Source organism: Excalfactoria chinensis, chromosome Z, assembly GCF_039878825.1.
Source record: "Excalfactoria chinensis isolate bCotChi1 chromosome Z, bCotChi1.hap2, whole genome shotgun sequence".
Classification (NCBI taxonomy): Eukaryota; Metazoa; Chordata; class Aves; order Galliformes; family Phasianidae; genus Excalfactoria; species Excalfactoria chinensis.
Genome location: NC_092857.1, coordinates 28,126,595 through 28,140,373, shown reverse-complemented (window position 1 = coordinate 28,140,373; position 13,779 = coordinate 28,126,595). Strand labels below are relative to the sequence as shown.

The 13,779-nt window shown below is 33.4% G+C and overlaps 1 protein-coding gene across 24 annotated transcripts in view; it reads left to right on the top strand.

The window, feature by feature from the left end:
* The window catches only part of PTPRD (protein tyrosine phosphatase receptor type D), a 1,083,558-nt gene that overhangs the window by 879,528 nt on the left and 190,251 nt on the right, over positions 1-13,779 (top strand). The gene's annotated exons all lie outside the window — the stretch shown is intronic.

Here is a 13,779-nt window from a genome sequence, read left to right as displayed (position 1 = left end):
ATGTGTATACCCGGCGTGAGATTAAGAAGCAACGGTTCAAATGTTGGTCCAACCAGTTTATTAAAGCCCTAGCCGTTTTAGGGAGACGGGGAAGGGAAGGTGGGAGATAGGAAAAGTAGGAAAAATAAGGAGTCTGTAGAGAGCAAAAGAGATATAGTCACCACCGTGGGCCCAGCGAGGTACACAGTAGGTCCGCTGATTTCAGGAACTCATCTGATCACCGCGGGGGATGGGAGAAAGTCAGGAAGCTCTACAGCAAGCGAGCCTTCCGAAGAGGTTTCCCCTCAGGGAATTCTCTGTCAAAGGTGTCTTTGGGAGTTCGTCTCCAAAGTCCTTAGTTTAGTGAGGGCCTTTTATTCCCCATTTTGGTGGGGTTGTTTTTTTCTTCCTCTTTGAAGGTTGAGGATTACAGCTCAGCATTTTTAGGCATGTATCTCGAACAAACACTGAACTTCTAAACAAGCAGGTAAACACTCTTTGTAAAAATGGTTTAAAACCAGCTTTTCTGACATTCCTGGCCCACAGATAAGCCAGCAAGGATTGGTGGTGCCAGACACAAGCATTATCACCTTCTGCAGTGGTCCGCTCCTTCAAGCAGTACCCCTGAAAAAGACTGCTTGTCCTGTCTCTGCTTATCTTTGCAATCATAAGCAGGGATGGCACAATAACAACCACCATTCACCCTCCTAGATAGTTAGCAGTTGCCAGTCAGAGTCTTATCATCAGAAAAGCCTCACGAAACAAGCTTTGAGACAACAAAAGAAAACCAGTTCTGTCTTTCACAGTGTGACTCAGCAGATCATGGAAGAGAAATAAGACAGGAGAGCATTGCGCATAACTGTTACTTACGTGCTTTAATGAACAAAAACAATGCTTTCTGAGTGAATCTGATTTGCATTTTACTGTTGCTCTGGGTAGCTTAGCTCTGTGTGATCAGCATTTACACAAAAATTGGCCCAATTAAGAATGACCTTGAAAAATTACATAAGCAGATTTTAGAAGAGGTTAAGCTGCTACAAGATTTTTTCCCCAAGACAGTGCACATAAAAAATGGAAGAGCTTTTTCAGTTTCAAATATATATGTCATCTGTATTGTTTTTCTACTTCAGTAAGAAGTTTTTGAAGATAGTAAAGGAAAATCATTATTTATTTATTTATTTATTTATTTTCAACTATCCCTAGGGGATAAGGATATAAATGTACTGCCATGTCCATTGTCTAGATAGTACTCATAGAAGTAAGTTCTAGTAGTGAAATGACTTGAATGTTTCATTCTGTCTGCTGGAGATAAATGGAAACTGGATTTGGAGACATTTCATGAAATATGACACTCTTCAGCTTTTACAGCTGAAAATTACTATATACAGTTCTGATATCACATGGTGTTATTTGATTTGTATAATTACTTGCTAAGGGTGTGTTTATATTATTTATATTATTATTTATACTCTTATATAGTCTCTGTTCAGTGCAGGGGGGATTGGATCAGACAGAATTTAATGGTCACTTCCAACTCAAACCATTCTATGATTCAGTATGAACTATTGATGATCAGCCTACTCAAGAATTTAAAAGAAAAATATTAAATGATTGTTTATATATGTATATATACACTTTACATATATATATATATATATATACAATATATTTGCATTATATGTGTGTATGTATATATATACATATATCCTTTTTTCTCAATAGATTAGTGAGAATGTAGTTTTTCTGTTAAAAAAAATATATCTATTTCAATACTTGTGATTTTTTCAATGACTGTGGGTAGTCTTGGTGTTACTGTTCAAAACCAAAGAAGAACATCTTAGATGTAGTCTGATATGAACAAACCTATGTAATATTTAAATTTGTTATCCCTAAAGCCAGAGTCATTCCTTATGTTAACTTTTAAAAATTCTTCTCAGTCTAATGAGTGGAAATGGTAAGAATATTAATTAAATTCAAATTTTAACGGCATAGTGAATTTATTCCTAACTTCCTATGATAGGTTTTTCCCTTTGTTGTTTTGTGTGATGAAAATACTTTTTATGCATAGCTTCTATGAAATACAACCGTTCTGTAATACTGTATTAAAAACTAGACGGACATGAAAAGGAAGGAGGAAATTGAAAACAAAAAACAAACAAACAAACAAACAAACAATCAGTGGGAAAACTCAGGTTCATTCCTTGCCTGTAGAATCTCTTGAAATGTGTTTACAAATCTATGGTCTGTAGAGGTATGTCTCTTTTCTATTTCTGTTGATTATTTAATTGTTAGGCACATGCGAGCTTTGCTACCTTTTCTACTTGAATAGAGTAGAAAAGCACTACTCACAACATTAACATCGGATTCTGCATAAAAATGTTCATAATGTCATGCATATACAAGTGTCAAATAAGCAAAATAAGAATGTTATTAGTTCTTAAAAATTTAAGTCCCTTTAAATTTAAATTAGTTGTAAACTGCGTAATGAAAATGTATTAAAACTGAAAAAAAAAAGTTTTCAGCCATAGTACAGCTTTTTCAACTGAAGGAATATATTTTTGCCTCATGAATAGATTTATGTATTTAAGGCAAAGCTGAGAATATTTGAGAGCTTTTGAAGATATTGACTGTAGATTTAGATGAAGTGATAATGTCTGAGAAAGCAAGTAGCATGACAGAGCAAGAAGGCATTGTAAGGAAGTTTTATCCGGACTAAAATTTTGAGATGCTTTAAATTCAATACCTTGTTATGTTTTTTGTTGTTAGTTTTGTTGTTGTTGTTGCTGTTGTTGTGTTGTTGTTTTTTTTTTTTTTAAATGAACAATAGTTCAGTGCCAAATGCGCCAGACTAGAAAATAAGTAATTTTATTGTAAGCTACTACTTTGCAGTCTTACACAAATCTTCATTTTATACAGTCTTCAATAACAGCCTTGTGTAAAAGACTCAATTTGATTTTGTCATTGTAGGAAAGAGTGTCCCTCTGCCTCACATAGCTCCTTTAGGAATAAACATATAATATAGATTTGAAAAAGATTTAACAAATATAATTCAATACAAAACAGATAGGGTGTCTTTCATCTGTGGTCCACTTAGTCTTAATTCATCCCCAGTGAGTGCATGACTCTTGACTGAAGAAAATACACAAGCAATATCCAAGTGTTCTTTAAATCTTTCAGTAAGAATGTTATTACAGAACCGACTCAACAATTGTACTGGATCTTGTACAAATAGGGATCTTGAGAAGGAAATCAGAGTTAACCCATAATTCATCCCACAAATACTGCTATCCTCACACAGAAGTCTGGTGAAATAAAGATGTGTGGGAGTTGAAATATGAACGTATACACATTTGTTATCTTAATCCATTTTACCTGTTACAAATCACTTGTACATCATAGCAAATAAATGTTTTTGCCAACATATGCATCTTTTTAAGCTAAACTTGACTGTTTTTCTATCTGCAGCTGAACCAACTGTTTTCTTCACTAAAGCTTTTACACATTTTTATTTTGTTCTTGCCCTTTGAGCAAGCTATTGTACTTGGTTCTCTAGGAACTATGAATATAAATAAAGTCTTTAAATTTGGGTGTGGAAGCTTTACAATGCATAAACAGTTCAGGAAAAGTGATACTATTCCAAGGCCTTAACAGAGAGACACAATAGAGCCTTCTTCTGTTACCGAAGTAGATCAGGGCACATTCCAACACAAATAAAACATGTACTTTCCAGGCTGATTATAGTATCTATCTGGACCAAGAGTGAAGATCTTAGATAAATTAAAACCGCTTTTGATTTTCTGTATATCAGTCTTCATGAAAATGCTGAATTTGACAAGAACTAAAGGCTTTTTTTTGCAGGAAAATCCTGTAAAGCTCTTTACAAACAAGAAGAGTCTATACTACTTCTTTTGGAGGCCTTCATTTTGAAAAATTATACTGAGAATCATTTGAGTGAAATAACACTTTGATTCATTCATTCAAAATTATGAGTTTTCAGTAGGCTATCAAAGACTGTAAAATGTAGTAACTTTCCAAACACTGAAGGCAACTGCACATGTAATAGAGTTACTTTTATTGTTTGTTCATTTATTGTTAAATCAACCTAAAAACTGTTCTGTTATGTTATTTTCAACTTGTAAATGATGGATAATAGATATTTTTAGTATAAAAAAAGTTGTTGACTATAAAAAAGTTGTTCTCACAGGTGTTACAGGCAAGAAGGTATATTGTTCAGGAAGAAGGGAAGGGGGTACTTATTTTTGACATAATAGAGAAACCAGCAACACTTATATGCTATTAAATTTAAAGAAATTGTTTTCCTTTTTCTTATTGACTTCTGTCATGATTCAATAGAGCAGGCAGCTAATCTCCACATAACCACGTACCCTTGGGACAAGGGAGAAAACAAAATAGAAATCTCCTGTTAAGATAAAAACTATTTACTAAAACTGAGGTAGAATAAAAAAATAAGATGAATAAGTAAATATCTCCACAATACAATTACTCACCACCTGATGCCTAACTATCAGTACAACAATACAGACTGATGACCTCCTAGTACAAGATATATCTAATGCCTAGGTATTTGCTGTCACTTTTGTTTGCGTTGTTTTACCTATTACTGTCTCACAAGAGTGACTACACAGATTATTTGAGCAAAAAGGCAGTTTGCTTTCTCTGCCCATTATTCTTTCTATTATTGTGAATTATATAGTGCATTATAAAATTATGAACATTAAGAATCTTTGTAGCACAAGCCCTGTATAAGGAAGGAAACAGGAAGGGGAAGTGGCTAGGACAGTTATTTCTTTATTTCTTTATTTTTTGTCTTCTTATTTGAAAGTGGTTGATTTAATGGCCAGAAGCCATTGCTGCATTAACTAAAAAGTGAAATATTTACTGAATGCTAAATGTTTCCCTGACCATTGATAGACACAAGTTTGAGATGCAGATGATGAGAGAGAATAAGAAATGTGAAATATTTCCATGCTATTAAAATAAATAAATAAATAAAAAAGAGCATCCCAGGTACATGGTACACTTTTTAGTTTTGTTGTCAACAGTAGATTCTATGATAATAAAAGCGAATTTCTGTATTTTCACTGTACCCAGTAGTGCTGAGAAGGAATGCTTCTGAAGTAATTTGTGATCTGGGATGTTTATCTTTTAGGGCATAGAAATTAGGCAAATGGAGTGGCACGGCTGTAATGTTGGAAAATGTGCTATGGGATGGCTCTCATTTCTAGACAAATGGGATGAATGAGCTTACATATACCGAGTGTTATCCACACGGTATGAAAAATTAACTGTGTTCCAGCTGGAGCTGTATAAAATGTGTACACCAATGTTTACCTCACTTAACTGCTTGCTGTATAGTCATAATGACTGTTACAGGGGAGCTTCTGGTAGGACAAACCATTGAAAGTGGAATGAACTGAAAAAAGGTAAACAAGAAAATACCTCTGTGACAACTTCATATGCTGTAAAGTTGTTCATCTCAAATGTATATAGCATGAGAAATTTGAAGAGTCAAACAAGTATCTTTCCTCAAACTTCCTCAACTTTCCATGATCAAGCTACATACTATGTGCAGCACAATGTGACCAAAATCAGTGTGTTAATTACAGTCCTGTTTTCATTATGCTTCTTTTTTGAAGAGGAACACTGTAATTCCTGCTGTGAAAATAGTACTTCGCAATTTATGTTATAAAGTCTCTCCTGGGGAGCTGTGTAAGGAAGATTAAGGAACAAAACACAGCTGCTTGACAGTCACACAAAAGGATTTTGTGAAATAGTACGGGGGGGGGGGGGGGGGGGGGGGAAGGGAAACAACAAAAAAACAAAAAAAATGTGGCCAATACAATTTAAGCTTAAGTAGAAACTTACAAGTCAATGTGGAATTACATTCAGATTTTGTGTAATGGCTTATGAAGTATTAAAGTACTAGGAATATTTACATGTAACACTATAAACTATTTTGAATATTTTCTTTGACAATGGGAATGTATTTAGGGAAAATTAATACATTTGTCTTCTATTAATTGTAATTTGAAATAATCCTGTTTTATCATTAAATTTCTTTTCATTCTTTGTTGATCTCTCTATATATTTAACGTGTTTTATACTGTTCTAATTGTATAATAAACAGACATAAAAGAACTTCTCATGTTACCAACTAATAGTAAAAGCTACAGGCATGCCTTTTTAAAGTTTTATTTTTTCATTTCTTCTGTTCTTCACTGAATTTCACCTCTAACTGAATTTCATCAAGTCAAAGGAATAAAATTAACCAGTTCGTTCTTATGTATTTGTATATGTTCACAGGATCAATTTTGTTTTTGAAATATTATCAACAATAGAAAATGATTAATACATGACATTTTAGGGCAATATGGATGGTCCTAAGAGAGAAACAATGCATTAAAATCTTCCAGCTGGCTGTACTATATCTTATTATAAGCATACATGAGGAAAAAAGAAGTGGGGGGTGGAGTGGGGTGTGGAAAGGGGCATGGAGGGGGGAAATGGTGCTGTTTTGTAGATAAGATGTCTGACAGTTGTTGTGATTTAAGAAGGGAACTGAAATAATACCGGACAAAGGAGAGCAGTTCTATTTAGCTTAAAAGAATTCTTCATTAAATAGTTTGGCTAAGAATGCACACCTGTTAAATACTTTCAGACAACAGTTCATGACTAATTTTAGCATGACCCACATCTAATTATTTCTGCTCTAGTATATAATGAATTAATATTGTGTTATAGGCATTTTTGATAAAAATGAAATATGTCAGCTGCTTGGAAAATTCGAACTAAGCCATTTTGAGTAAATCTTTTTTATAACACCTTTGTTTTTACCACTCATTGATGCGTACAATGATTCATTTGCTTTTCCTAGACAGTCACATCTACAAAATGATAAGAAATCTGTACGGAACAAGTGACACTGATAACAATGAAGATGAAATTAGCAGGAGGAGGAGGAATAATTACTCTGCTAGTTTATCCTTGCTGAACTAGTAGTAGGATATGTAGCCATAGAATCCAATTAAAAGGAAAGCTGTTTCTGAAGATCCATGAGCTACTATACACAGTGTTTTACCATTCTGATCTTTTTCCTTGAATACTGACCCATACATAACCAATGCACAGACATTATATTGTGGACTTCGCAAGAAAAGGCAGAGGATTAAGTATGTGCGCAACTGCAATCTCTCAAGGATACAATTGGGTGGCTTTTTGGCTTCTGTTCTATAATTTGGAATTTTTGCAGCGTTATGTGTATCTGTGAATACATGAAAAAAATATTTTTTTCAGTTTCTATCTTTAAGGTAATTCAGTATAAATGAAGTTCCAATAAAACTTGGGTTCTGAAGTTATTTTATCTATTTGTAAAATGATTGCCCATTTATCTAATTTAATTGATGTTATAAAAGTACAAAATAGAGGTTTTTTACACCAGAAATTCTTAAAGTGTACTCACTTTTCTTGAGGCTAATTTCTATGCATCCATTTAAGTTCCTTGGCCTTGTGTAGAGCCCTTTTGGTTTAGTATCAGTGTTGAAGATAATGTGTTTTTTCATTGTTCAACAGCCTGAAACAACTGTTTTGATCTAAGTCATTGCCTTCATCAAATTGTGTGCCATTAATTGAACATTAAGTGCCATATTTCCTACAGTAGCTGTGGCCTCATTTCCACATTGTGTTTAAACTTCGATCTATTTGTGTGTCCACTTATTTAAATGCATCCTTATGATATTAACAGAAAATATGATTTTTACTTCTGCACTCTATGTAGAAAAATATAACAGCAGAATTTCATTTTTATGAATATATTAAGTATTAATGAAAAAAAAAAAAAAAAAACAACAAAAACAGCAACATGCTAGAGATTGTCTGTTTCAGGAGATGATACACCAATTAGCTTATCAATCCCTCAAGTATCAGTGTATCTATGAGGAGGATGCTAGTGGTATTAGCAGTTTGGTAAGTTACAATTTAATTGTTATCATGATAAATATTCAAATAAAATGCTTAATATAGCATAATGAAATTAAGGCAATTAGTAGAAAAAGATATCCATTTAGTAGGTCTGTTTTTAGTTTTCCAAGTTAGTGATTCCTCTGCATACTCTTGGTATGTCTTAGCAAGGGTAACATTAGGATGGCAGAAGTGATTGCTTAAATGTAAGACAAGTTTGATAACAGTACACTGAAGTGACATTAAAATTAAATCCATTTTAATGCAGTGAGGGCTAATCTTCAAATACAGGAAAAACCTTCTAAGAATGCTTTCTCTTTTATATCAGAGAATGTAATTGAGCAATTAAGGAAGGTTTGTGTTTCCCTTCAGCTTGCTTAGCCTTGCAGTAGTTATAAAATATTTATTACTGGGATTGCTATGTTTTCAATGTCTTATTGTTGGATGGAAAAATTAAAAATATAAAATACATGCCAAAAATATTTAAAATTTTGGGCAAACATAAGTATTACAAGGAAGCTGAAATTCAATGAAACTAACAAAAGCAAACTTTTTTTTTATTAGGACAAGTAAAAAACAATTATGAAATAAAGAATTTTAATTGTTGCAACAAAGCAATGGAAATTTCTTTGCATTAGTATGGTGAAAAAATGAAAGAACTGTGATTTTAGTGACTCCGTGTCACTAAAATCTCCACTCCATGGAGAGCCTTCTATGCGTGCTTAAAGACTTACACATAGTATAAAATCTTTTTACAATACACGTCACTCCAGGTATTTGAGTGCTTGCTGTAAACTGAAGTTTGGCAGATGACATGCAGCTGAATGTTCCATTTATCTTGGTAGCAAAGGTGCATTATTAAAGTTTCCATGCACTAGTTCAGAAATTCAACACAAGTTAGTTTTCCAAGTGGAAATATTTCAATAAACCTTTCAATCATACACAGTCAAGTAGGACTAATTAGAGAGAGGTATTTCATTAGCACCATCTACTTAACCAAGGCATGGATTGACTGTAATGCTCTTTCATTTTGTGGACACACTTTAGGATATACAGACTTAAAAGCACATATATGAATGATTTTAACCTGTAATTTAAAAAGATTAGAAATAACACCTCAACAGAATGCTAAACATGTTGGCTTCACAAATCTCTTCATTTTCAAGCAATGCAACCTTTTTAATTTATTTTTAATCTGTACAAAAAATAGTATCATTCAGATTTTCTGCCTTTCAAAAAATAAAATAAAAATAAAAATGTCTGGAACAGCACAGGCCTTTGCCTTTCCCTTTCTCTTTCCCTTTCTCTTTCCCTTTTCCTTTCCCTTCCCCTTTCCCTTTCCCTTCCCCTTCTCTTTTCTTTTCCTTGCCCCTTCCCTTCCCTTCCCTTCCCTTCCCTTCCCTTCCCTTCCCTTCCCTTCCCTTCCCTTCCCTTCCCTTCCCTTCCCTTCCCTTCCCTTCCCTTCCCATGTTCTCCTCCCTCCGTTTTCATCTCATGTAACATTAGTTATTACTGTGGATTTCCTTGTATATAAAACAGCTTTAATTATTATTGATATGCATGGTACTTAGCAAGTACATTTTTTAGATAAAAAAGCTAAATTAGATGCTTCAGTCTTGCTGCTAAGCTCAGAAGCTCATCTTGGCTTCCATCTTTTCTGTTTGTTCAGCTGCTGCACTTGCCTTTACATGCCTGTGTTTTCACCGGGCCTGTAATTTATTTTAATAAAACATATTATTTTGTCTTAAATGGCATTATCAACCCAGCTCCTAAGATAAACACATCTGTACAGACAACCTCTATATTGATGTTAATGTACAGATTTATTTGTTTTTTGATTGCATTGATTAAAAACTATGTGGGGAATCCTCTTTGTTATACCTGCAGCAAAATGACTTTCAGGAAAAGCAAATTTAGAAGATGAAAAGTGTCCAGAGATTTTTGTTTTATTTTGTTTTTCTTTTCCCCAAAAAAGCTACTGTCACTTGGAACTTGATTTATGGTGAGAAGATGAAGCCAAGTGCAGAAAAGCTGGTAGTAAGCCTCAAAGCAATCATTTGTTGTTGTGATATGTTTCATATAGCACACAGATGACCAAAAAAGAGCATATACTGAAAGCAGTGAGGAAACAACTGCCTTAGCTGGACCTCAGATTAGTCAAATAATGAATGTGCTTATTAGAAGCAAAACATCAAAATCACAGAAAGAAGCAGAAAAATGTTTAAAATGTTACCATTTGTATTTTTCATACCAGGAAACATGAAACTAATTTTATTGATAGTTTCTTTGATAGCTACTGAATACTTCCTATGGCTTGATATAATGCTTTGAAGTTCTCTTTGTTTATGGTTCTTGATGTTTTCGCTGTAGTTGTTGTTAGTATATATGTTTGTTTTGCTTAAATGATGAAACAAAGGAGGATAGTACTTGATGTGAGATTCTCAAACTGTTGTTGAATAAGTTGCAGAAACTCAAGTGACTGTTCTAGCCAAGCAAGTTTGCTATCTATCTCATATTTGCTTTCTGGGAAATGACAGTGAAAAATTTCATTGATGAAATTGGGCTTAAAGTTTTTGTGTTCAGGGCCTAAGAATGAAGGCTTATTATGGTGTAAAGGCTCCAGGAGAATTGTCCAACATCATCATTTCATTGAGACTCTTAAAATTACGTTATAAACAAAATAGGCTATAAATAAACGTTGTACTACTTACTCTATCTAAATTAAAAGCAATATATTATTTATCTTGGATTTTTAAAGTCAAACAGTTGGATTATGTGATTTTTCAAATTTTGCCAGGTCACTGAAATCAAAACAAGTTGTTTTGGTTGTTTTTAAAATTTCTACAGCACTAAACAGCCTTAAATGTTTTGCTTTTCCTTGTGTAATAATTCAAAGCATCTGCTCTGTATTCTACCTTTCCTATAGAATGTTAAACAGGTTTGCATATTGTTCTGAAGCATGAGTAATAAATGAAAACATTTTTACTGTTGTTATTTGTGTCTTAAGACACAGCTGCAGTCTTTACATCAGAATTAATTTCAGTTATTATATCCATTTAATTCCATCTAGAAATCACAATCAGATGTGCAAATAACTGTTTCTTATATGGACTTAATCTGTATAAGGAAATAACATTTGGAAGTATTTCACATTTACAAAAGAAGATGTCTTTTTTACAGAGACAGGTTCTCTGTTTATATATATCCTTCACATGCTTTAAACTGGTATAGAGGTTAATTATATGATGCAGAGTTCCTACCTTCTGAAATACAGGTCCATATTTTCACATGTCTCTGGAAAAAAAGCTGAAGACTGGCAAACTGTACTTTATACATTTATCTGTTAAAAATCTTACAATGCAAAATGCAAAAATCTCAGTAAGGTTTGGATATTTTCTAGTTACAGAATTTTATCATAACATTAACTAATATTCCTGCTTAGGTAATATCTTCTAAAAAAAATTATGTAAACCCTAACATTTAAATTTGATATAGGTTAATAGAATTGTCATGTACACTGTGATGTATATTGTGATTGAATTTACCAATAATTATTGACTTTCCATCACTGTTACTACCAGAGTTGCACCGTTTTAACTTGAAAGAGCATGGCTCTGACTCATTGAAGCACCACACAGAAATAACAGTTGCTTCTCATAAAATCAACTGCAAAATGAAAGCATACCCTGAGGTTATTGTTATTGCCATTTTAAAATTGCAGACCCTAGATTTACTTGTTAAGACTTGATATTTGCATTTCACTGTAATAAAAAGGATGTTTATTTTATGTCTTCTAAATGACTATGCTGCTCATTTCCATGAAATTTGGCAGTATAAGCATGCATTTGTAAAGCAAAATGGGAACTGGAAAACCATCCAGTGGAAATGGCATCACAAACACAGGATTTCTTTCTTCGTTCATTTTATTACCACTTATTTTGGCTGTCTTTTATTTATTTATTTATTTATTTATTTTCATATTTATTTTGTTTTTTATTTTTTAATTCTGACCATCCTCATTCTCTGTAAGTTTATTTCTGTCAAGACAAGCATTGCTTCAACTGAATTGGTCAGTAAACAGCTCTTTCTAAAGGATTATAGTACCTCCAGTGACTTACTAAAAGGGAGATTAGGTGGAGCTGGTGTGTGTCAAACACCTGTGGGGGCTGATTGAATCTCATTTGCAAAGTGTATTGCAGGTCATTAGTACCTGAACTTCTTCCTGCATTTAGCAATGCAGGGTATTTACACAATTTGTAGTGAAGACAGTGTGGAATATATCCACCTTTCCATTCAAATAGTACACCTGAATACATTTTTCCAGAGAACACAGAAGATAGGCAGGTCCTGTAGCAGCAAATCATAGAATGCTAGGATGTAACATTGAGAAATGATTTTGATGTATTTAACTTGTTACAGTCTTTCTTCTGCATCTGAATTTGGTCATTGGCAGACAAAATATACCAGGATAAATGCCTCTGTGGATTGCTAATGCTGACTACTGTACATACTTAAAATATCTTTCTGAAAAGGCAGCTTCCTAAACTGTATAATGTTATACTAAAATAGTTTCAATAGTAGAAGTCTGACATTTCTGTTTCTCTTAGGATATAAAAATAAATAAATGAATAAATAAAATCTCTCCAAGGACAGAGATTGCATGTGGATTTCCCACGTTCAGTTATCCTTTAGTTTGCAATAAACCTTTACACATTTTTTGAAATTTGGAGCATAAGAAAAAGCCAGTATGCTTTCTAGACAGCTACAAATTATGTATACATATTACTGCATATGTATACCTATATGTACATATATTCATGTTAGCATGAAGACTGGGTAATTCTGAAGCATGCTCCATCAGTCTGATGATCTTAATAGTCTTCCATGACAAATTATGTAAGCAGTAAACATTTGCTGAATCTAGGTCCATAGATTTCAGCAGAATTGGTTCTTGTACTGTCTCAAGAGGAGAACTCTGCTCTCATCTCAGATCTGTTTAAAATAAAAAATGGAACTATATGATAGATGTATATCTACTTTCAGTTTGAGATTGACTGATCATGTTGTAATTTAGTTTAGTAAGTGAAAGGAATGGAATATCATTGAACAATGCATACAGCACTGAAGATCCACTTTTTCCTTCATAACAAAATTGCAACACATTGCTTCCAAGAATTCAACGTGTACTTCAGCTGGAATAAAAATGATGGATGCAGTGCTTAGATAAAACAATGGTGGGCACCCAGAAAAACTTTGGACCAGCATGTCTTTTGATTTTTTAATGAAGATTGCATTCAGTAGAGAGCAGCATGCATTTATTAGTTAGCAATATTACTCTGAGCCCCTGCCAATCTTCATCTCTTTCTTTGTGTCCTTGCCCAGTCTATTCTTAGTATGTGTTCTCACTATTCTCATTTAAAAAACATGATCTTGATTTTGTTTTTATTACTATACCTGTACGCTGTATACATATTCTCAAACTAAACAAGCCTTTGGAAAAGTGTCCATCAGTCCAAACAGAATTATTTCCACCTAAGTCAATTTTCTGATCTTGGTATTCTCACAAAACAATCAAAATTGCTCATCTTATCCAATAACTGGGAAATTGCAGTGTGCCATAACTTGGTGATCTGATTAACAATTGTTGAGGCCTGAGAGGCCATGGTTTTGGGTATCAAGGTCTTCCAGGCTCCTGGAAGTCATCAAAGCTGAATTTTTTTGAGAATAACTATTTGTTCTGTATATTGGTTTCTGTTCTGTTGTGATGACAATCTTATTGTTCTGACACTGAGTTCCCCTTTCCTAAGACTGCATGTGATCCTC